The sequence below is a fragment of the Nyctibius grandis genome, chromosome 5, assembly GCF_013368605.1.
Source record: "Nyctibius grandis isolate bNycGra1 chromosome 5, bNycGra1.pri, whole genome shotgun sequence".
Taxonomy (NCBI): Eukaryota; Metazoa; Chordata; class Aves; order Nyctibiiformes; family Nyctibiidae; genus Nyctibius; species Nyctibius grandis.
The window spans coordinates 68869080-68892573 of NC_090662.1; positions in this window are offsets into that span (position 1 = coordinate 68869080).

The window sequence follows — 23494 nt, forward strand, 5'->3', positions numbered from 1 at the left end:
TTTTCAGGCAGGACATCCAGTGAAATGGGCAAAGACTGAGTTTATTTTTAGCTCTGTGCTTCTCTGTGATTACACAGAGCCTGTGCTTCCAGGGAAGTGGTGGGATTTTTGGGCCCATCACTGATGGTAGGCATTTCCGTATACACACACAGAGCTTTTGCTAAGGGAGGCCTAGCTCAATGCTCATAGATAAAGAAGAAAGCAGGGTCTGAGAAAGGAGTAAGGGAAGATAAGAGGATTCATTTAAGGTGGTGGAACTGAGCTAAAACCTGTATCAAAGCCTTGAAATAATACCACGAAGTTGGTGTGAGCCTGGCAGAACTGGACCAAGTAAGACTGCTAAATAATTAGTGATACATGTTTATCATTCCCCTTCTCTTTTGTCTTTATGTGCTGAAGGTAAACGAGCCCTTATTCCATATTGCTATGTTCAGTGAAACAGTATATAAGCAAGTGTTGAGCTCCAGCTGTAATAACAAGAACTGGCAAGAGCCTGGTAGGTTTGTGGTATTTTCCCTAAAAACAGCAAGACAAAACAAGAACCCCACCACCCTCAACTGCCATCATCTTCCTTATATATTAAACTACTCTGGAAACAGATAATCTCTTCAATCCTTATATATTATTGCCTCACCTGCCTTGAAATGGGAGCCATTGACACTTTGATAAATGGACTGTAAAGTTGCTGATATTCACTGTAGCTTCTTTAACAAACACTCCTGTATCCTCAGCCAATATGCAGCTTTGTAACTCTGCAGCAATTTAATTCCCGGTGAATCACTGCAAGGGGAATTCAGCCTCCTGAAGAGAGGGTCACTGGGGGGTGGTGTCTCTTTCCTCCCTTGTCAGGGTGAAATTAGGCCAATACTACAAAGTGTTTGATCAATCTACTGGAAGATGGAGCCCTAGCAAGTCCTAATTTTAAAGATGAACTTCCATCATGTCCCAGAGCCAGATTCTAGCATCTCTTACCTTTTCTCTGTGCTAGGTGTCTAGCCTGCTTAGGCATTTTTGTAAGCCCCATTAAATGACTATATACACCTTGAGACACATGAATAACTCAATAATACCTGTTCCTAAGCCTGAAAATAATCCCAGTGCTGCCAATGGGACTGCTTGTGAGCAGAGTGTCATTTCAGTCTGCCCCATAGGATCCGTATAAAGCATAGCAACTGTAAAAGCACAAGATGGAAGTGTTCTGGGACATTTTCATCCAGTCAAAAAGTACTGGGGAATATCAGAAGGAAAATTCTATGGACTTGGGGGGAAACCCCAGCCTTAAAAATATCCTCCTTTCGCTAATTGCATTGTAAGTGAGGACTTTTACCACATAAATGGTTGGGTTTAATGTTTTAATTCATCTTTAAACTGCAGATCTAGTGCCCAATATCAGTATTCAGCTTTTTCTGAATACTGAGAAAAGATTACTTCTGTGTATTTGCAGAAGTAGGCTAGCTAATTATCAGGGGTTCATTTTGAGGAGCTATTTGAATATTATTGTAATGACAAAGGCTCGCAAACCCAGAGAAGATTTTTCTCCCTGACGACAGCACATCTCAGGCGCTGTTTCAGGAGGTCAGCTCATGACTCATCCACAAGATACTTTACCTCATTACTTTATACAGGTCTTTCCAATACAGTTTTCATGAGTGCTCCATAAGATAGCTCTAATGAAAACAAGGATTTAAATATTTATTCTATTATTATGTATTCACGGGTAATTCTGTATGGTATACAGATGTTTTAAAACTTAGTTTCTTCTTAAAGCTTTTCCATTGCACTTTCAACCCTTGTCAAAATCGTTAACGTGTTTTTTAGCTTAATCTTATATTTCACTAAAGAGTTTTGAAATTGCCCGTGATGTTCATATGAAGAGGAAAAAAGGAAAGTACTGAGGCAATGGGTGGATATTGTACAAATGTCACCAATTTGAATGTTACAGTTAAGACATTATAATGCGTCACTGTTCCAGTCCTAAAGAAAGGTAAAGATAATTGTTTCCAGAAGAGCTGCATCCTTCCAAAGGTGGAAAGCAACCCTGAAAGGTGGTCTCTCATCATCCACAATGTGAGTGAATCATGTCATACAGTCCCCTTCCCCGGAGGGGACTTAGAGGCTTAACACTGCTAAAAATCACTTTTGCTATTTGCTACAGGGTCTCGGATTTGTCAGATCTAATTTATTTTGAGAAACTTATCTCTCTTTCAGGGCAGCTACTGTGGAAATATGACGTTCTACAATTTGCATTGGTGACTTTCCTACAGCATCACGTGCTCACCTTTCCTGTTTTGCCTATGTACTTTTATCACTGAATTATTTGCTCATAAATCATATTCAGTTACGGCCTGGTGTATACTGGAATCTATTTCTTACCCATATTTTGATGAAGTATTTCTGCACTGCCTTCCTGACAAAATTCTGCTGCTATGGATAGTGCATGTGTCAAACAGCAGCTGGTGATCAGACAGTGGTGTGAAAGATGGAGCCAGTAACACGATAGAAGGGATGTGAGGAATGATTGTGCCTCCATAGGGCAGAGAGAACTTCGGATGATTCATTGCCAGATGTAAAACTGCAGCAAGGATCTTGAACTGTTCAGAGGAGGGAAGCACAGGTATGACAAAGAGGTAAAGAGCAGTAATCTTAGGATGAAGCTGAAAGAAATGATAAGGGATATGCTAGACAGTAGAAGGACAGAAGTAGGAATATAGTAGAATACAAAGAAATAGAAGAAAAAAGCAGGAGGCCAAGGAAAGGTACAGTAAAGCAAAGCTGAAAGCTGTATATCTTGTGAAACACAGAGAGAAGGAAGGAGGAAAGAAAATTCAGACTGAGACACAGCTATAAACTAGATTTTTAAACTCTGTTACTGGCTTATGGCTAGTTTCTACAGCAAATAGAGTATGATGCTATTTCTGACTATAGGAAGGGTGGTAGATGATAGTTGCACAGATGAACAAATTCTTAATTTCCTCCCTTCAAAAAATAAAAAAAATCCCAAACCTTTACCTTGTGTTATTATTATGAAGATTGCAAAGTTAATTAAATAAATTGAGAATTTCTGGAATCAAGTCTCCTTGCATGTCTTTTAGGCAGACCATATGTAGACAAACACAGGGATATTGTTTTATGCAGGGTTCCTATATGTTTATACTGAGGACCAGAGAAACACTAGGAGATTAAAACTTAAGTGTGTAGGAATTGGTGCTGGAAGAGCACCTGGTATTCATGAAGAAAAATCCTGGCTCTATACCTAGTATGATGCTTGCAAAACCTAAATTTTCATCATTACTCATTCATATTTGCTGTCCTTTCGAAAAAATACTGGAAAGCATAATGCATAACACAGAAGGAGAGGATCAGAAACATCTCCAGGAATTTCTGCTTTTCTTGATCAATAACAATATGTTTTGACAGCACTGGTTTGGTAGCTTTTAGCATGGATACCAGCTAGACTATCATAACCACCTCTCTTTTGCTTTAAAACATCTGTCAGTGAATTCAGTTACAGAAAAACTCCCATGAATGTCTATGCATTCTGATTCATTAATTCATCCATTTCCCTAACTGGTCCTCTGATGCCCTTTGAAATAAAACTGCTGAAAATATTCCAAACACATTTGCTTCTCTAAAGATTGTTTGATGCACACCACAGTGTGTACCATTGCTTGCATCCCCTAAGCTGTGCACCGTCTCTCTCTGTTCTGTCATTTGCCATCCCCTGGAGATTAGCAAAGATAAGTTTTTTAGGTTTTGAATACTCTACAGGGCTACTTTCAAAGTGACATCTTTTTTTCACAGTCATTTTTTCTACTCAGAGAAAAAATCTTTCCTGCTGGAAGAAACTTCTGAAACACATTCTGCCTGATATTTGTTTTTCCTGTTAATTTTTACCTCAAATTTTGTAGACATTCAGGAAATGAAAGTGCCAGTTCTGAGACCTGAAGAGCTGTGGCGCTTAGAAGGTGTTTAAGTGTCTTGTCAAATGGTTAGCATTCTTTGGTTTCAGAACAAGTCCCCTACATTTGGCTGCTCCTTCTGCAAACATTTGTGCAAACTTTCTGAAGAGCTCTCCAAGTCCAGAAAAAGACTCTAGCAGCAAGTGCTCCAGTCTGTCACCTGTAACTACTCAATGCTGTGTCTCCAGTTCCAGTCTTCCACCATCAGTGGTGCCCTAGTGAGCTAGGGTAGCTTTTCGCAAAATGATATTTGTGTCCCCAATTCGTTGAGCTCTCAGATCATGCCAACCCTATTCAAACACTCTTTCCACCTGTTACTGGCACAAGTAAACAGGCACCAGATATCTGAAGGAATCTATCACCTGTAACCCCTCAGTTATCTGCAAACACATGGCAGCAGCATTTAGCAGTGCTAGTGGCATTCTCTGATCACCGACCCACTCCCTTGGATCTTTGTCACATCAGTTGGCAGATGCCTAGTAACATACTACATGGTTAATTCCTCCTTCCACCTCCTCTGGCCTTTCAGGTATTGTGTGACTAGAGGCTCTACCATGGCTTGCTCTTCTGCTCAGCAGTCTGACAGACTCTGCTGGGAGTCTGCCAGCTGAGATTCCTCAACAATTTCATTGTCTAGCATTCACGTTCTCTACTACTTGAAAGGCCAGAAGGATTTGAAGTAGGTTGCCTCACTGAAGTGCTCTTTACCCTGAACACTCTATAACTACCACAGATCCTATTCTTCCTATGCTTATTCACTTATTTAATATATTTTCAAGGTCTCAAGAATTGCTCCAGGTGATCATCACTTCTTGTTACATATTCCAACAATATTTGATTGTTTCCTAGAAAACTTGTTAAACTCATGGTCTAAAATCTCCTTTGTGACACAAATTATTTCATTCCTTAACATTATAAATACTTGAAATACCACTTTAAAGTATATCTTAAATGGAGAAGCTCACAGCTTAAAAGGAAGTTACAGTTATCGCATTCCTTGCAAGAAATTGTACATTATGGTAACTAATTTGAATCCTGTAAAAAAGTCAAAGTATGGGTGCCCAGGGTAGTATAAATTTATTTTGTTTAGTTTCCTGGTATATCTGATAGTACTCAATAGGAAGTTGAGTAGCTTTCTGCAAAGAGTATTCCAGTTAATAGTAACACTGGTTCTTTCACCTCACAAATAAACACCTCTGGTTTTCTGAATCACCTTGTGTTTGAGTGGCCAAAATTGTGTACTGAATAGCTGTTATTTAGTATTCATGTTCCTTCTTGACAACAGAGCACCCAAGAATGTGAACAAAGGTTCACCTGAAAAGAAACACCTGAACTGCCTTTGTCCAGGTACTTCTGAGCAGCCTCACGTGACTGTTACACAGATTGCCCTATTTTGGTTATTGGGACCCAATATAACAGCAATGGAGTAATGCCTGTCTTCAGAAAAATCCAAGTAGTGATAACCTGTGTTCACTATTACTGTCAATGGCATGCATTGGCTTATGAGACATTTCCAGGATATTATTGGAAACAGATTGATGACGGAATAACATCTATTAGGGGGTTTTGACCTTTGAGGAGCTGCTGACAAGCACCTAAGACTTCTCAATTCTGGCATGATCTGGTCAGCTCACCTAGTTCTGTTGAGTTACTTTTATTGTTTGTCAGAACTGTATACAGAACTTTACAAATTGCAATTAAAATTACTTTGAAATGTGTCTGGAAATAGAGAGGAACATACAGGGCAGTACATTGCAAGTGAGATGTGTGATATATGTCAGTTTAGAGGACATTTCATCTCTTTCGGCAAGCAGGACTGAGCATGTTACATTTATGATTTAAAGTAATTTGTGCATTGACTGTAATGGTGATGATAACAACCTTTACTGACATTTTCAGCCTTCTGAATGGTGAGAAATGAGCAGTTCCCTTTTCTGAAATTTCATGAGCCTACTCAGGATTCTTCACTCCAGGATTATGCAACTAAGTTGCAGGAAGTACAGAAATAAAGAGTGAGAAAATACAAAAGTCAAAGAGGGGATAGAATAGGAAAAAGGCCTTGTCCATGGGTAGAAATAAAAGCCATGCACGTGGAATGATATCATGACAGAGGTGTAAAGGCCTTGCTGTGCCCACATGCAGTTCAATACCTGGCTGCTAGCGATGGTTACTGGTTTACTGGTTAATTACTGCAGAACAAAAGAAGGATGGAGGAGATAGTTTTCATACCTACAGCAGTTGGTTTTTAATTGTAATACATAAGATAGCAGCCTCATCTTCAGCTCCATGATGAATGAAAACAGAGAGGTTCTTTCCAGTGATTTGGCTCTTCAGATCTCTGAATTAGCCTCCTGAAATCTTTCTCTCTGCTTTCTCTTAGGCTCCTAACCAAGCACCTCAGCTGGGTGCTTGGGGATGTGGAGCATGAATCCCCACCATGCCAAAGAGTGAACTGTGCCACTTAGTCTCTGTTATCCAGTTTAATCCTAGGGAGCATTTCAATATCTCATCTTTATCTCATCACCCCTCCACGACTTATTGTGCAACCTCATCTGGAGACAAATGACAGTCAATCAAGTATGTTATGAATACCTTGAAATGAGTGGAGTAAACAGCATGGCAATAAAGCTGACCAGCCAGCCTCCCTCATGAGATGCTTTTCATTATGTTCAGCTGCAAGTGTCATTTCTCTAATGCTGCCCATTCATCTTGTGCTGGGTTACAAGTCAAATCTGCATGCACTCAAGCTCTCTTGGGGGTGGAGAGACTCAGTAGTGGCCAGCTCATGGCAAATAAACTGTGTAATAAAACTACAAGGGTTCCTCCATAATTTATTCCCCTGACTTTTTGTTTTGTTGCTATGGAGTAGATGACTGCAACTGGACATTCCTCAAATGCATTGCCGTGGCATGTCAGGCAGCTATGCATCGTTTATTTGAGATGCTGGAGAAATAGCAGAGGGATTCAAAGTGGGGAATAAAAGCTATGGTGTAGTCTGAGCAGTGTGCAGTCGTAATGTAGTTGAGGGTAGGCACAGGAAAAGGAAGTTTATCTACTACTAAAGTGAGGAGTGTACATTTGCCAGTACTCCAGTAATGTGGTAAAATTCACCTGGGAGGGAAAAGAGTATATATGGTGTTTTGTCAGGACAGGGGGAACAAAGAAATGAGAAAAATTCAAGTACGTTGCTGTAGAAGATAATAGTGAAAATTTCTATGAAAGCAGTTGCTCAGTTTCTCACCCTGAGTCAAACTGAGGCAAAAGGTCACTGAATGCAGTGATGGCAGCTGTGATGGCAGTCATGATGGCAGTCATGATTGCAGTTCAGTATCTGTTTCAATCAGCAGCAAAGTGACTTTGCCCTCTTCAATCTTTTGACATCAAGAAAGAGTGCCTTGATTTTTAGCACTCAATGAAACTAAACCATGCCCAGCTCTAGAAAGGTCAATAAAACTTTCTTATTAATATATTTCAGAAACACAAATCAAACCATCTAGATAATATCAAATCCTAAAGCAGATACTTCTACAACTCCACAATATTTACAACTTGTAATTCTGGCACTACAGCAGACAGAGACTTTTTGCTCTTTACTATAGAACAAGCTTTCCTGCTCCTTGGTTTTCTGTTAAGTAATAAAAAAATCCCTGCTAGAAAAATCCAAGCACAACATACATTCCTCTCTTCATACTCTGGACCAATTATGGTTTTCATTACCTCAAAAGTTAGCTTAAATGCTCCCTGTTGTCCAACAAGTAAGTGAGTAAATAAATAAATAAGCAATTTAACTACAAGGGAAAGAAAATCTTAATTCCAGGATTTACCACAAAGTGCTCTAAACATCTGTTTCCAAGCTGCATAATGGCTACACAGAGTTAAGATTCTTCTCTCTGAACATTTTGGATCAAAACGTCTTTTACCTCGTCTGCCTCTTCTGCCTCTTCCAAGGTTGATTTAGTTTACCTACTGAGACATCAGAGACTGCCCCTGTCTACCTTGGATAAAAAAAGAAGGGGATGCAGTGATAACATGAAAGGCACTCAGTGTCAGACAGAGGTTAAACTGGATGGTTATTTTGCCCCATCCCTCTCAAACAGGGGGACTTCAGAGAAATTTGAAACTCCACAGATATTAATCTGGTACAAGGAGATGGATTTTCATGTATTGCACATACAGCTGCAGAGCTCACTGCCACAAGAGAGGTTTATGATCAAGGACTCACCAGCACTTAAAAAGGACTGAACATATGTGCTCTTAACGAGTATATGTAAAATGTTTATAATACAGGTTGCAAGGTGCAACGGGAAGTGGCACGATGGTCTTCCAACTCACCTGTGGCTAGATTTCAGGTTAGGACAATTTCTAAGCAGTCTGACTTTCACAGATTTTTATTTTTTTCTAGTAATAGCTATTCATCCTGGTATTTGTTTAGGAGCTTCTGATATCTCTGATAAGATTATTTGAAGGGCTATCAGACGCTAGCAGAGGGAGGATTAGAAACTCATTGGGCAAGTCCTGTGTTCCTACAGTCCAACACTGCTTGACTAGCACAGGGCATGCTAAGATCACCCCTGACCATGCACAGCTTTCAGCCTTCATCAGACCATTAGATCTCCCAAAGGTGCTCTTTTCTTGGAAAAACGTACTCGCTGCCTGCACCCCTGTGTGCTCTAGGGACCTTAGCTTAGTCCTACTGTGAGGATTGAAGCCAGGAAAGTGAGTACAGTGTATCAATACAGGAATCAGAGAGTTAAAGTTTAAATGTAGGCTTTAAGCAAAAACTTAGAGAATTTAGTATTAACAGCGGAGGTAATAATTCACTGAGGCACAGGACGCTATGACATGGCCTAGGACGCTATGACATGAAGTAGGAACAGAGAAAGCTGAAAAATGCTAACATATATAAAAAGGGGAGATAAGAAAAAGGATGAGCCAAGAAATCAAGTATTCTTGCCAAGACACTAGGAATCCTTGCCAGGTACATAGGGAAACCATCCAAATTAAGGAAAGTTCAAGAGTTTGTGAAGATGATGATGAAAGGACACTGGGTTCATGAAGCTGAAGAACGGAACGACCCCTCAAAATCTCCCCAAATTGAAGACCACGCCTATAGCTCTGCCTTAACTCCGTCTGCTATGAATATTATAATTAGATGTTGCAATAATATGAATATGCATGAACAGACGTTGTAATCTCTTATGCAAATTGTATAAATAGTCTGATTTCCACAGACTGCTTCGGAACTCTTTTGTCCGGCACGAGCCGGGGGTTCCCCAACGTTGCCTAAAATAAATACCTCGCTGCTTAAAGACTGAACTTTGTCTCTGAGCAGTTCCATAGAGCCTTTTGGGGCATAATTTCGGTATCAGGATGAGGCAGGAAGGCTTGGAAGGGATAACATATTAGCTTTTGTAGCTGAAACACTGACGTAATTGCAATTATTAATAGTGGTGAAAGGATATACCCAATCTATAATTTGATGTAATGTTTGGCAACTTGAGCAATATGAATCATTCATTAACTGAATGATGCTTCTAATTAGTTAGAATTAATTTTAAGCTGTCCTCTGTTATTTTATTGTGTAATTTAAGGTCACCAGCATTATTTTTCGTATGTTATAATTACACTGAGGCTTATATGCAATTCCCACCAAATACAAATATATTATTTGCTTTAGTTCAAACTGTTTTTATACTTAGGGAAAAGACTTTGTGAATGATGGAGAGTCTTAAAGGTGAAGCCTGTAGTATCTCCCCAGTTGTATACGAAGTGCCACTCCTGTCCTACCAGGTCTGAAAGCCATGATTCTGAGACATCAGAGACCGTAAAGAGAAGTTAGCAATACATCTGTCTGCTTGATGTTTCAGATCCTCTTTGACTGTAAGTGGGCAGAGCTGCATCAAAGCTAGGAGAGTCCTACCAGCTAAAAAAAAAAAGTGATGATATGGCTTTGAGCAGTGCTCCATTCCCCAGTCAGTAGGTTTCCAGGCTGCCTACTAGTCAGCCAGAAACCACTACATTCAAATTAATTACAATTCTTTTTGGTTGCTCCATCAAAAGTTCTCAAAGATTATGTGACCCATATGGTTCCATTATGTTGCATCAGCCCAAAATGCAAGGGCTTAGGCAGAGGAGCCCATTTTTCAGAGATATAAGTAGGGCACCCTTTTTGGCACTGACTTAGGTTCCATTGTAATTACAATGTATCCGAATAAATAACTGAGAAAATCCCCTCTCTTCTGCACAGTCCCATAGTTTACCTTTTAGTTGTACATGCTCTCTCCGTCTCTGGAGACAGTCTTCCCCACACTCCATCACCAGAGGAATGAAGACAAAACTCCAGCTTCCTAAGAGATCACTAAGACATCTTCAACTGCATAGTAATTGATGTTTTTATGGAGTTCCAGATCATTTACTGATATTGAACACTTCAGTGGCTTAATCCTTCCTCACACAATGTGGAGACAAATAATAGCTTGATAGACTTCATCATTCATGAAAGGTAGACAGAGCAGGCAAGTCAGCATGAAAATATTTTAATTATACTATGTCAGTTGTATATCACAGGAGATAAAAGCGCTCTTCCTTCACCACTTTCATTTGGGGAACTTATGCAAGTCTAAATTTATTTACTATTAAAAATTGCACTTGGATCCAAAGACTGGACTTCCAGAAGTGAAGAAGAAAGACAGACAAGATAGGAAAGAGTATAAGAATGAGGAGTGGCAGAACGCCACAGAGCTTTAGGAGAGAAAATCCTCACTTGAGATCTGACTTGGAAAAGAAAAACGTCCTAGAAAAGAGTAAGTATTATGGAAAATAGGATAGGAAAAGTCTCATGTTTCATTAATGCTTTGCTTTATGCAAATTTAATATAGAACAATGCTACACAGTACCACTGAACACATATCAATGGGGTTTACTCACTGCTGAAAACTTTTCATTGGTAGATGTTCTTCAAGCTAGTAGATGTTCTCCAAGCATTTTTCCCTGGCTTCCTGAAACTATATTTAGAAAGGATAAGTATCTAGAGATGCACACGAATGGCACCTGGGGTTATTAAGGAACATAGAAACCTGGCTTTCTGATCAAAGAAAAGGGTCATAAATTAGAGTTATTTCTAGAGCTGAATCTAAGTTTACTAAACTCAGAGGGATTTTCTCCACTGTCTTTCAATAGTTTTGGGATTGGGGCTTTCTGAAACTGTGTAAGATAAAAAAGAGCATGTTGCAAAATAGGGTTATTGGTCATTAGATTGCTCAACTTCTGCTTCTGTGGGTATAATTATTTTTATGTTGTATAAACCAGCACTTCATAAGAGTCGTTAAAATTACTTTGTCTCTAGTGCAAACCTAGTATTGCTTTTATGTGTGAGTGCTGATTTGTTACTGGTGGCTTATCTTCTAACAGTATGTCATGGTAGGAGCTGTGCCAGAGAAACACCAATAACAAACTGGGGTAAACAAAATAAACAATTCTGCTTTTTTTCTTGTCAGTTTGTGTTACAGACTACAGAGTCCTGGTACTGCTGAGGTGGATTGTATTAAAGGAATAAAGATGACAAATAAAGTGTTTAGTTGGCCTTTGGTGCATGCTGGAAAAGGTCAATAGCTTGTTTGCCACCTTGGCTGCCATTGAATGTCTCAGAGTGAGAATTAAAGAAGGGATTTCCAAAAAGTGAATAGAATTTCCTTTATTTTGTTACCATATAAAGTCAATAACAAAGTACTCTTGACATTTATAGTAGTGGGATCATAGCAGGACAGGGGCTTGAAATTCTTCCCATCCTAAAAGCTCTAGACATACTTTGCTGACAATGGGATTGAGCCTCAGGTTTCCAGCCATGTACCTTTTTCAGCAATAATATATCTTCTGTAATCAACCAATTTCCAAAACATAGGAATGGATGCCCCATAGAATTCATACAAACACAATCTTTTTCTAAATATTGCCAAGCTTTTAGTGACAGTAAAATTTCCCTGCAGTGAGAAGCTCCAATTTAATTAAATGTTGCAAGAAATTATTTCTTCTCTCCTGTTGTACATTTGCTGCTTATTAATGCATCCTATATTATTGAACTCAAGGTAAACAGACATCTCTATTTGGACTTCTCTGTGCAATTCATTTGTTTTTATAAATCTATCATGATTGATATAACTCTTTTCAGAGTAAACTCTCCTAGCCTCTTCAATTCCTTCTTACACTGATGTGTTCCCTCAATGCCTTTAGACCTTCTCATTTCTGTCTTTTCTTTCTTAAAGACAAGACAACTGAAACCAAAGAGGAGAGGGCTGAAACCATTGTGGATGAGACACTTCACATTCCATTTTATTAACTTCCTCCCTCTTCAGTGTTTTGTTTCTGATTAACTAGAGATCCTTAATTGTTATTTTCTTTCCCTAGAAAGGTTACTTTGATTTCAAAGCCTGACATGGACAGTCTCAGGTGTGCCCATATTTGCCACCTTGGTATGTAATATAATTCTTTAGGAGTACCTTGCAACCCTACATGTTCTGTCTTGGCTAACCTAATCAGCTAATTTTGCCAACTCAACTTTTCCCTTTAGCCTGTTGGCTTCTTTAGGTTGTTAATAATCGTAACTAATTAAAAGCAACTAATCCAGGTAGTAGTCTATTTACCTGTCTGACCTTATACTGAAGTTTTTCTCGTTATATTATTTCTGTTAGCTTCCTATCTCTTTGAGTAGGTTTTTTGCTTGAGAGTGTGGGCTCTGAGGAGAGCTGAAGGATGGAGTTGAAGAGTCTTTGCTTACACAGAACATAAACCAGGTCTAATAGGACATGAGTGTGTTCAGGTACTTCAAAGTCTGAATGCTATAAAACCACACATTGGTCTGAATAGCTTCTCAGTCAGAGAAATGTGGAATATTAAATTGTCTTCCTGTAGGAAATATTAATAATTTGTTTTCAACCCACACTGAGGAAATTTTGACATCTCGACTATTTTCACATAAAAGAAAGTGGAAAACAATATCAATTTGGAAATATTGGACTGCAAAATGTTTACTTTCTTGATCAAAGAGAGGATTACTAACCTCAAAAGGCTGATGTGTTTGATATTCAAAAATATCTACAATACTTCTGACAACTGGAAATATCAGTGTTGGGTTTTTTTTAGATTAAAAAAAAAGTTTTATTTAAAATGTTCTACTTGAAATATCCTATAACTTGTTACAGGAAAAACACCCTGTTTTGTTTTGTTTTTAATTTTCTTTTTGTTTCTTTGATATTCTAAACTTTTAAGGAAAAGGTTCAGTTAGAAGTTTTTAGATTTCTCTCTCCTCTCCTACTCTCTGTTTATTTTCCAGCAGAAAAAAATTAAGGAGCATCTTTGAGAGGACTCTCACATGGTTCACTGAAGCTATAGAGCACGTCCATGCAAGTACATCCATGCAGTCACTCTTCCTACAGTGTGCCAGGCATTTTGAAGAGATGTGCATTTTAGAAAGACACCATGTCTTTCTGCATGAACTCAGAATTCACATGATTTCTTTTAACAATCTTAGGCCAGGGATTATTGCCGACACCGTGCTTAATACATTTTCTTAACTGTGTCTAGTTCTCATTTTCATTAAAATACTTTTGATAAATTATGATAATGCTGTCTTTATTTGCTGTTGTTGTTAATTTAACACTGGGGGAAATAACAGAGAAGAAAATTTTGTTTTGATGTGGAAATGGAGCCTGATATCCTGGTGACAGGAACCAAAATCTTGGGTTTGAGTGCAGGTAAACATCTGTGGAACTGGAACATCTTTTTTAACAACAACAATAACAAGAAAAAATTGATGAAATTAAATGTTCCAATTACCTTGGCTTATTTGAATTACCTTGGTTTATTTGGATGAGAGAGTTCTGTGGGAAAATATAAGCCACCTATCAGATTTCAAGGGGGCTTCATCTCATCTCTGCCACCACAGGCAAGTAGCTCATGGTATGCTAACCCTCACTGCAGGCTTGGCTACCTGGGGATGTGCAGCAAAGGCAAAGAGAATCAGTTAATGTTGTGAATTAAAGTGCATTAAAAATCCTGCAGGTGTTCTTTTTCGAGTGTTAAGAAGCTGTATGTTACTGCAGTTTAATCTTTCTCTGAGGAGAGCTTGTCCTCAGTAAAGGGTTAGCATAAGATATAACTCCAGCATTGTTCCTGGCTGAACTCCTGCACACACAGAGCAGTCTCTAACTGGAATTAAGCAATGATTTAGATGCCTTTGCTGTGTTTTGCATCTGTGCTGGTGGATGAACTGCCTGGTGTGAAGTGCCTGGTGTCTTGCTTGTCTAGGCGTGGAGGTTTGCTAACAGCTGGCATGCAGTCTGCCATACTACAACAGAGCTGAATTAGCTGGTTTGTCACTGGCCCAGGCTAAAAGTTGAGTAATGCTTATTTTCAAACCAGCAAGGGGGAATCCAGCCACTCACTGCTAATCCCTACATGGAGTGTGTCACTAGCCAGTCTCTCACTTCAGCTTCAATGTTTGCAGTGTGACCATGTTTGCCCAAGGGAGGCCAGTTCCAGAGGAGTCAAGCTGCCTCTAAGGGTACTCGCATATGACTGGAAGCAATTGAGTTGCTGAGGCTTAACAAGTTACTTCTAATCAGTTGATGAGCTGTAAGTCAATAAGCCACAGAGATTTTATTGCTTTTAATTGCATGTCTCCATCTTTGGTAACCTGAGTTAACCCTACACTAGCAATGTTCCCTGAGAAACTACAATAATATATGAGCAGAGAGACATGAACAGAGAGGAAGGGGATTCATCACTCCCACTTACAGTCGTGTGAATTAGCTGGCTTGTCTTTGCGCTCTTCTCTAGAGCCAAAGGAAAGAGGAGCCTCTATGAGGTGGCTTTGAGCACATAAATGAGGTGCTTCCTCTGAGTCTCTCTCTGCATTGATCACACAAGTCGTTAGGAAGAATAGCCAGCTAATTTAGGCACAAATGCTTCTTCTGGGTGTTGTGCCTACATGAAATTCAAAGTGAGGTTTTGGAAGACATTGCCATGTGCATCTTCTCTGCCAACAAACAACAACAAACAACAGATGTTTCCCCCATAGGCTAGTGTCTGATGCCAGCAGAGGCTACATATGTATGTATTCACAGGTTTTGGTTTAATTACACTGACCTTTTGCATATGACAGAATTTTTTCCTCTACCTTCTCCATTCTTTTTTCTTCTCTTTAATCTGGCCTGTACAAAACTTTGAAGTGTTCCTTGCTGGCAGGCAACTTTCCACTTGCCATGGAAGTGGCAAGATTACTCTGATTGATTTTTAATAGTGTGAATGAATGGCACCAGGTGAGGTACAAGGATACCCTGCAGTCCTGCCCTCCTCCAGCCGAGCCATCTGAGACAGTGGAATGGGATTTTTCATTTTTAGTGATGAAATATGAGGAAGTTAGATCAGGGAAACCAGATCAGATGTAACTGAAGAATTTGTCGACAGAGTAAACTATAATTAGGATTTTGGTTTTTCTTTCTTCCAGCTGCAGGCTGCAGCTACTGTACTTTCAGACATTACCAAACTGCACAATGAAATAACATCAAGAAGCCATTTAATTTTCTAAATTAGCATTGGCCTTTCATTCACCTTTGCATCCTCTTGGATTACCCAACTCCATATTAGAAGTGTTTGTCTGCCTTGCTTCTATTCCTCTTCATTGTTTGTGTAATTGGAAAGAGTACAAATGTGCTTTTGTGGTTTGGTTTTAGTTGCTCTTACTGTTGACTGTGTAGAATATTGCTATATATGACAGTTTAGAAAATCACTCGTATATAAAGGCTTTTCACAAATATCGGTTCTGAAAGCTCTTCTGTAACTGCATGGCGTGGATGGATTTAAATTTACTCAATTTGCAGCCAAGTTAAGGGAACTAGTGAAGGTTATGGTAACCCAGGATGAGTTAGAGGAATTTTAACAACATCAGTGTAAGCAGTTCTCTACAAAGCTCTACCCAGCAACATGCCTCTGACTTTATGTTTCACAACGTATTCAAAGCCTGATTCCTACTCATCATTTGTCATATCCTGGTTTTGCAAATATGGAGCCTGTTTCAAACAAACTAGACTTCTGAGTGAAAACTGGGTGAAATATAAGGTTCCATTTTGATTTTCTGGGACTCGTAACTGCTACATTCAAAAATAAAGTAATAGTAAATAGAAATGGAAAGGTCTCACATAGCTTGCAGGTGAAAACCTCATATACTCTCAAGTTCAAGTGCTGGCACCTCACTTCTTGCTCTCTCTATGTGAAAAACAAACGTATCTCTAAACGCTTTGCCACTTGAGAAATGTCAGTTTTGTCAGCATAGATAAAAGCTCCACATACTTAAGAGACCAGTAATGCCCCTCTACCCCCCCTAAATTAGAGTTGAATTCATAACACTTTTTTACTACGGTTCAAACTCAAGCTGAATTCTCCTCTGTGGGAATTTGCTTGAGGAAAAACATTGCAAGTTGACCACCTGTTGGATTAGACAACCACTTCATTCCCAAACCCCTACCTCCCGCATTGCCTCCTTCTCACCCACCTCCCTGCAGTTCCATGCAGCACATTTCAAAAGCTAAAAAAGCAACAATGAAACTTCTTTACACCAGAAACTCAACAGTATGCCCTGAGGAGACAGCTTCTCCTTTGGGGGCAAGTCCCTTCAGTTCTAATTCCCATGCATGTTTGTTGTCCTTCTCTTCTCCCATACCGGGACTAGATGCTGGTGTTCATTTCTCTCCACGGGTTATCCTTGTTCCACTTTTAAAACCTCGAGTGCTTTTCAGCAGATGTGAGAGCCTCAGGCTCACTTGCCCTCTGAGCTACAGAGAAATCCTGATTATACAGAACCAGATATTATGTGTCAACAGCAGGCATTGTAGGATGGAGGTGTATTTTCAACAAGGAGCTGCTAAATCTTTAAAGACTTCTAATTGAATTGCTAAAATCCCACAAGGGAGGGCTGGTCAATGCAACACAGTTCCCCCCAAAGCTGTTTTTCCACTCCTAGTGTTTCTTTTTTTAAAACTTGTTTTCATTTTCCTGGCAGCAATTCTATTCTCTAACTCTATTACTGCAGTTTCTCTTCAATAGTTATTCAGATTAAGAAGTTTGACTAAAATTCTTTGCCATTAAGTTCTGGTGTTTTCAGCCATGTAAATGGTAGGGGATATTGAAAGAAGGGGATACACCTGTAGCCCCTAAAGAAGTGATTCCTGCCTCAACTTGCTGATAGAGGGAGCAACACAGATCCTTTTTTCTGACCAAAACTCTTCGACACCTGAACCGTCTTTTGTCAGAGACTATACTGGAAATAAATGCTTGCTGCTCCCATGGTCCTCAGCATGTGACTACAGTATCACAACATTAGGTACAGTGATTCCTACCTCTTAGCACTAACTGCTGCTCTGCTACGCGTTGTGAGTACCTGTCAGTGCCATAAGTGCTCTCATGGTGCCGAATCTTGATGCTGAATTTCTAGAGAAAACCTAGAACCAATATAAAGATATTCGGACTCCAGAAATGAACACTACTACCACTGTGGCCTTCCCCTATATCTGCAACATGCAGCATATAGATGCTTTGTATATTATTCCACTTTTATATTGGTATGTCTACATGAAAATAAATTATATTGCAGCAGCATAACACTGAAATAGAGCAGTGATGAGCCAGGCTTCATACCTCATAGCTCAGTTTACTCACACCTTCTCCTCAAGTATGTCTGTGTGTGTATATATATACATCTATACACCTATATAGTGTGTGTGTTTGTGTATTTGACTCTGCACATAAATATTTATATGCTTTTGTAGTTTGAATACTTTATCAGGAAAAAATATACTGAAGTTAAAGTTAGGACAGTCTCATAACAAAATACAAATATTTGTGATTCTTCCGTGGGTCCACTTGTTTGAGCTGGGCTCATAATCCTTCCTCCCCCTTTTCCTCTGTTTTAGGATGAGAGGCATTTTGTTCATATATGACAGTTTCAAGGAACTCTTAAAACAAGAACTTAATAGGAGCAGTAGAGGCTGTCAGTTATAATAAAATTCATAGACACAAACTCCAGCACAGTTCAGGTAGGTGTCATCTAAATTATCCTATGGAAGTCACTGTTTCTCTTCAAATGCATTGCAATGATGGGTTCTTGCACACTTGCTCCTAATGTTTTGACTGCTGAAATATTTCTGCTTATTTGTCTTTGTTTCAACTAGCTAATGTCAACGGCTCTCTAACAGTGGAAATGTGCACAGTTGCAACTAGTACTATCATTCAAGGGAATTCAGACATTTTTTTGTGGAAATGAAACATGAATGACTATGCTCATCAACACTTTCAGGGGCTATTTCTATGCTATCACTAGGAGCATGCATAAGAGTAGGGTAGGACACACTATTCTAATTGATAGTGGTGGAGAAGAGCACTTAATATCCAAATTCTGTGCTCCATTTGCCTATATCACAACAGTGAAAACTTTTGTATTGCACTTGTCAATAACACCCACTACACCTTGTTTCATGCCTGCTTAGGCCCTTCTAAGATATGTTTTGTCTACTGAGCTTTGGCTTTTGAGGTATGTGGTAGAAGAACCAGCTGAAGAGGTTAATCTGTGGCTGTATCTTCCCACCCACAATGCAGGCATGGCATATTTAGGCCTATGCTGAGGGATCAGTTCAAGTCTTCAGGCATTCATCACTGCTGTGCCTTGGACATTTCCTCAGCTCTACTGGTGAATATAGATGGACTCAAACTCTATGAACACACAGTGAGCCTAAAGGAGTAGCTGGGTTTTGTCCATGCTTGAAAGGCAATTTTGATGTGTGGCCAGGATAAGATGTTTCTGGACACAGAAATCCTAGGGCTGTAGCCTAAAATTATTGAACTGTTAAAAAAAAAAAAAAAAAAAAAAAAAGAGGAGATAAATGTGTGTTTTGCTATTTTTAAGACACATATTCCCCTGCCACCAAAGTTTTGGTCTCTGAATTCCTCCTGAATTACCAATGACTGCCAAATACTACCAGAGGCTGGGGTGGCAGCCCACACACCCCTTGCATAGCTGCATCACCTGGAAAGGCTGTTGGGAGAAGGGTAGCATTTAGAGCTGCTACTGTCCTTCATGCAGTTTCATTCAAAGAAGAGATGTGACAAGCAGCTTCAGCAGCTCCAAGGCTGCTCTACAGTCCTGCTGAAAATGTCATGAAAATCACTTATTTTGTCACAATGAACCAAAATGCAATAGAAATTAATTTACTGAATAGCTCCCAACTGTTTAGCAGAATTTGAAGTGTTGCTGGCCTCACTCCTTGAAATTTTGGTCACTTCTTTCCTTGATATTTCTGAGAGTTCCTATTTCTTCTGTTCTTTGAACTAAATTGATGAGAACAGTCTTCATTTTGCTCTGTTGGTATTTTCACGTATGGATAAATAACAAAAGGACAAATGCACACATGAACCAAATCTTTTCGTAATTGAAAATGGATTTAGCTTGATCTTCAGGTTAATATTAAGGACAGTTCTCATTTTAGATAAACTGTTTATTTCCACTAATCAAACACCAATCTTAGCTTCAGCCAAAACCTAATCTGAATATGAGCTTTTCCATCAACAAGAATAACTTTTCTGGGAGCTCACGGATTGAGAAGGATCTGCAGTTCATTAGCATTCTCCTGTATTCATAACCACAACTTTCTCCAAGTTTCAATTTCTTTCAGGTAACACAGTTCATGGCCAAACATGAACTCAGTTCTAACAGAGAGATTAATCTAAGTCTCCAATGTATATAGATAGTACACTTGCTCCAAAAGTAAAATAGGGTAGGGGAAAGGCATAGGAACTGACACTGTCTCGTAACTGCATGATTGTCTTGACAGTGTTATTAACTTTTCAGAGTCTAATGGAAAGCAACAAGGTGAGGAGGTACAGGGTGACTGCAGGAGATGATATTAAACACATCAAAGGCCTGGAAAGTGTAGAGTTTTCAACACACTACTAGTCTGAACTGATGGCAGTACTTAAACCTCTTTCAGGGCAGAACTGATTTCTTCCTCACCTTGGGATCAGAGATCTAGCAGGAACAGGATGTGTTCCTTTAAAATTTTCAAGGCAAAATCACCAGCTGAGATAAATCTGTATAACCCCATTTTGGCTTTAATTCAATTATACCAGTGCCTGAGCATCTTGCCCTTGAATATTTGAAGAAGGAAACTCTTGCCTCTAAATGAGTTTATCAACTAGATAAATAGGATGAAAGAAAGGAAATATTACCGTCTGTAATAAAACTTACTTATTACAGGCAAGTAATTAAGGGATAAAGTCATAGAGAGCTACGTTTTCTTCTTCAAGAAATCACTGAAGCAGAGTTGGGGAAGACATCAGGGACATGGTTGCAGCATGCTAATTAACATGGTCAGTCACAGACAAGTAGTATCTTAGAATAGCTCTTATGCTTGGTGTCCCCTAAAAGGACTTTCCACGGCTGGAAGGCTAACATAAAAGAGATTTGTTGTCTGTGCTTCCTCCTTGAAGTGGAGAAGGAAAGCGACAGATGCAAACTCCAATTGCAGTTAATTTACACTGAGGAATTCCCTTTGGTTATAAGCAGCAAGGACACCAATCTTTTTCACAGGTAGTGTGAATTAAAATAAAAACAAGAAAACTTTGCTCTGAAATTTTTTCAAAGGAAAGCCTAGGAAGTCAATGACAGAGTACAGTTTGGAACCCAATTCTGAGGATGTTTCTAACTCTCCTATTCATGAAATTGCTCTTCCTCCTTATTTTATTCCTTATATCTTTGTTCCTGATTATGGGAGTACCTTGTCATTTATTTTTGTGCAAAATAAAAAAAAATGCAGGACAACATTTTGTCAAATACAGATACAAAGCAACCAGATGTTACAATAATTCCATGACACATGTAGAGATTTCTTAGCCTCCACTGTATTTGTGTCCTGATATTTGTCAGTGCAACTTCCCTTCAGTTTAGATCACAGGAACATATTAATCTCTGCTACATACTCTTCCTATTAATCTTTTGGTTTGTTTATGTCTGCTTATATTTAAGACTTTGTCTCTTCTCTATGTAAACTCTCTTGAATTTCCTCTTGATGTCTCCTTTTCCCTCTACTTCCAGTCATTGACTTTGTTAGCAAGGTCACTTTATGCACTGATAAATGCATTCTTTATAGCTATCTGAAATACCTCACCAAAACCAAGTTATATTTTAACTATTCCACTTCCATATGCACTTGATCCTGCCATAGTGCCATGTGCTTAAACTTATGGAAACCCACCCTAAAGGGGATGACACTTTCTGAATTTCAGTTCATTTACATCCATTCATTGTACACAGGGTCTGTCTGGCATGTTATTTCCCACTTGTCAGAAGGAAACCATTCTGTTTGAGGGCGGCTTTGATGGTCTTAATACTATTTTTTTATTCTGCACTGAAACAGAACTAGGACTCTTCAAAAGTTCCTACAGAAGTGGGACTGTGCCAAAATAGCTATTATCAGAGCAGGATGCCTTTGATTCAGGAAGCCTGCTAAGTATATTAACTATTTTCCCTTTATAATCCTAGCTGCTGACATTATGGGGACATTATGTGACTCTGTGGAGTCACAGATGAAACACATAGTGAACCACAAGGTAATATTCCTTTTGAAATGTGGACAGATATGAGAACCTTAATGCTATTTCACCATCCTACCATAACTCCTCACTGCAGTTTGCATAAGAAATGATGGTAACAACACCCCTGTCATCGCTCCTTCTTGTCCAAGAAGATAGTTTCTCTTCTTGGTGTAAACAGGAGGCGGTCTTTGCCTATCAGTAGATTTCAAAAGGTTTTGGATCTGCTTATTGCAAAAATGAGACAGCAATTAATGGGTAACCTCGAGTCAGGTGACAGTGGCTTGAGAGTGTCACAGCTGCATGAATTTCCATGCTGTATAAAACCCCCACTTTTTAAATGACCACACTATTTAAAAGAGCAAAGAGGAGGAAGGAGAAGAGGAGAACAGGAAGAAAAGCCTCTTTTCCACAGAAAAATAAGACCAGTTGAGAACAAGGGTAAAAGCTACCATGGCTCTGTCAGTGACCCACAGTTGCCAGGAGCTGGATCTGAGCTTAAATGCGCTGAATTTTTGCATTCTGCCTCATGGTGACAGTTCCCATTACAGGAAGGGGAAAGAATTTGCTCATCAAAATGTGCAGGTACCTCATGTAAAAATTGAGATTTGGAACTGTGGCATTCTCTGCAACCTGTTGGCAGGGATTTGGAAATTGCAAAACCAAAGCCCAGTGGGGCAGCCATGGATGGCTGATGGCCTGCATAAGTTGGAGCATCACTCTAGTGCCTTCTGCAAGCTGTTGAGCAGTGTTGTTGCTGAGGTCTCAGGAGGCTGGATGGGTGCACCAGAGGAACCACAGAGTAGGGCACAAACCATGGACCTCTCTGTCCAGCCTTCTGCTTCATATTTGCAGGGAAGAGAACAGTTCTGCCAGGCATCCCAAGTGGTCTAGGTTGGAAGAAGCATTCTTCCTGAAAAGAACATGCCACCAGACTGCAGTGGTTGCAATGAGAGAGAAACCCTGTGGCCAGTGAAATAACTCACTGCCTCATTTAACTACCTACATCACTGGATATGTCTGTTAAACTACCATTCCTTGGGGGGAAATTAATAACAAAGAAGGAAAATGGCCAAGCTCAACAGCACGAATGATATAATTGCAAAGAACGTTAAAGAGGTATTATTAAGTGAAGTGGTCTGGATGATTTACCTGAAATCTGCTCAGTGAAACTTTTACACTGAGAGACATGGGACTATGCCATGGTTAATCATCTGCATGGCTTGTCCATAGCAAAGACTCCCTGCATAGACACCTATCGCCTGCTCTTTAAAAACAGAGAAACTGTAGAGTGTAATCAGGGAGGAAGAATGAAAGATCAGATTCTTTGCATCATGTATTTGTTACAAAAAGTAATATTTTAAATTGCCATATAGTACTAATGAAATTATGAAGCTAATTGAGTGTAAGGAGAACTTCACATCATCTCCTACACGAAGTTTGCATTTTAAAGCACCCTAGGGCATATCTTTATGTGTAAGAGATTTTCTAGAACCTAACTAAACGTTGTTTTATAAGTCAAAGTGTTTCTATACTATTACACTGATCATTAAAGATGCAAAAGACTGAGCAACTCTTCCAGACTATTGGATTTCTTGAAGCCAGTTTGACATCATTATTTATGGCTGTTTTCATATTTGTAAGGGAAAATACGATCAGTACTGGCAAAAGTTCCTTGAATTATAAAATTCAGTACAATGCCAAATATTGTATCTGGTCAAACAGGGCAAATATATTATTTGTATTCTTTACAGTGTTAGAGAAACAGAAGTCTGACACAGCCCATTTCTATGTTAATTCCACTGTTTACAGCAATTGTCAAATTCAGTTCTGGTTTATGAAGGCTTAAGCATTTGGAATTAATTAAGTGTCTGTAACTAGTTAAGATGTATTTTGTAGGT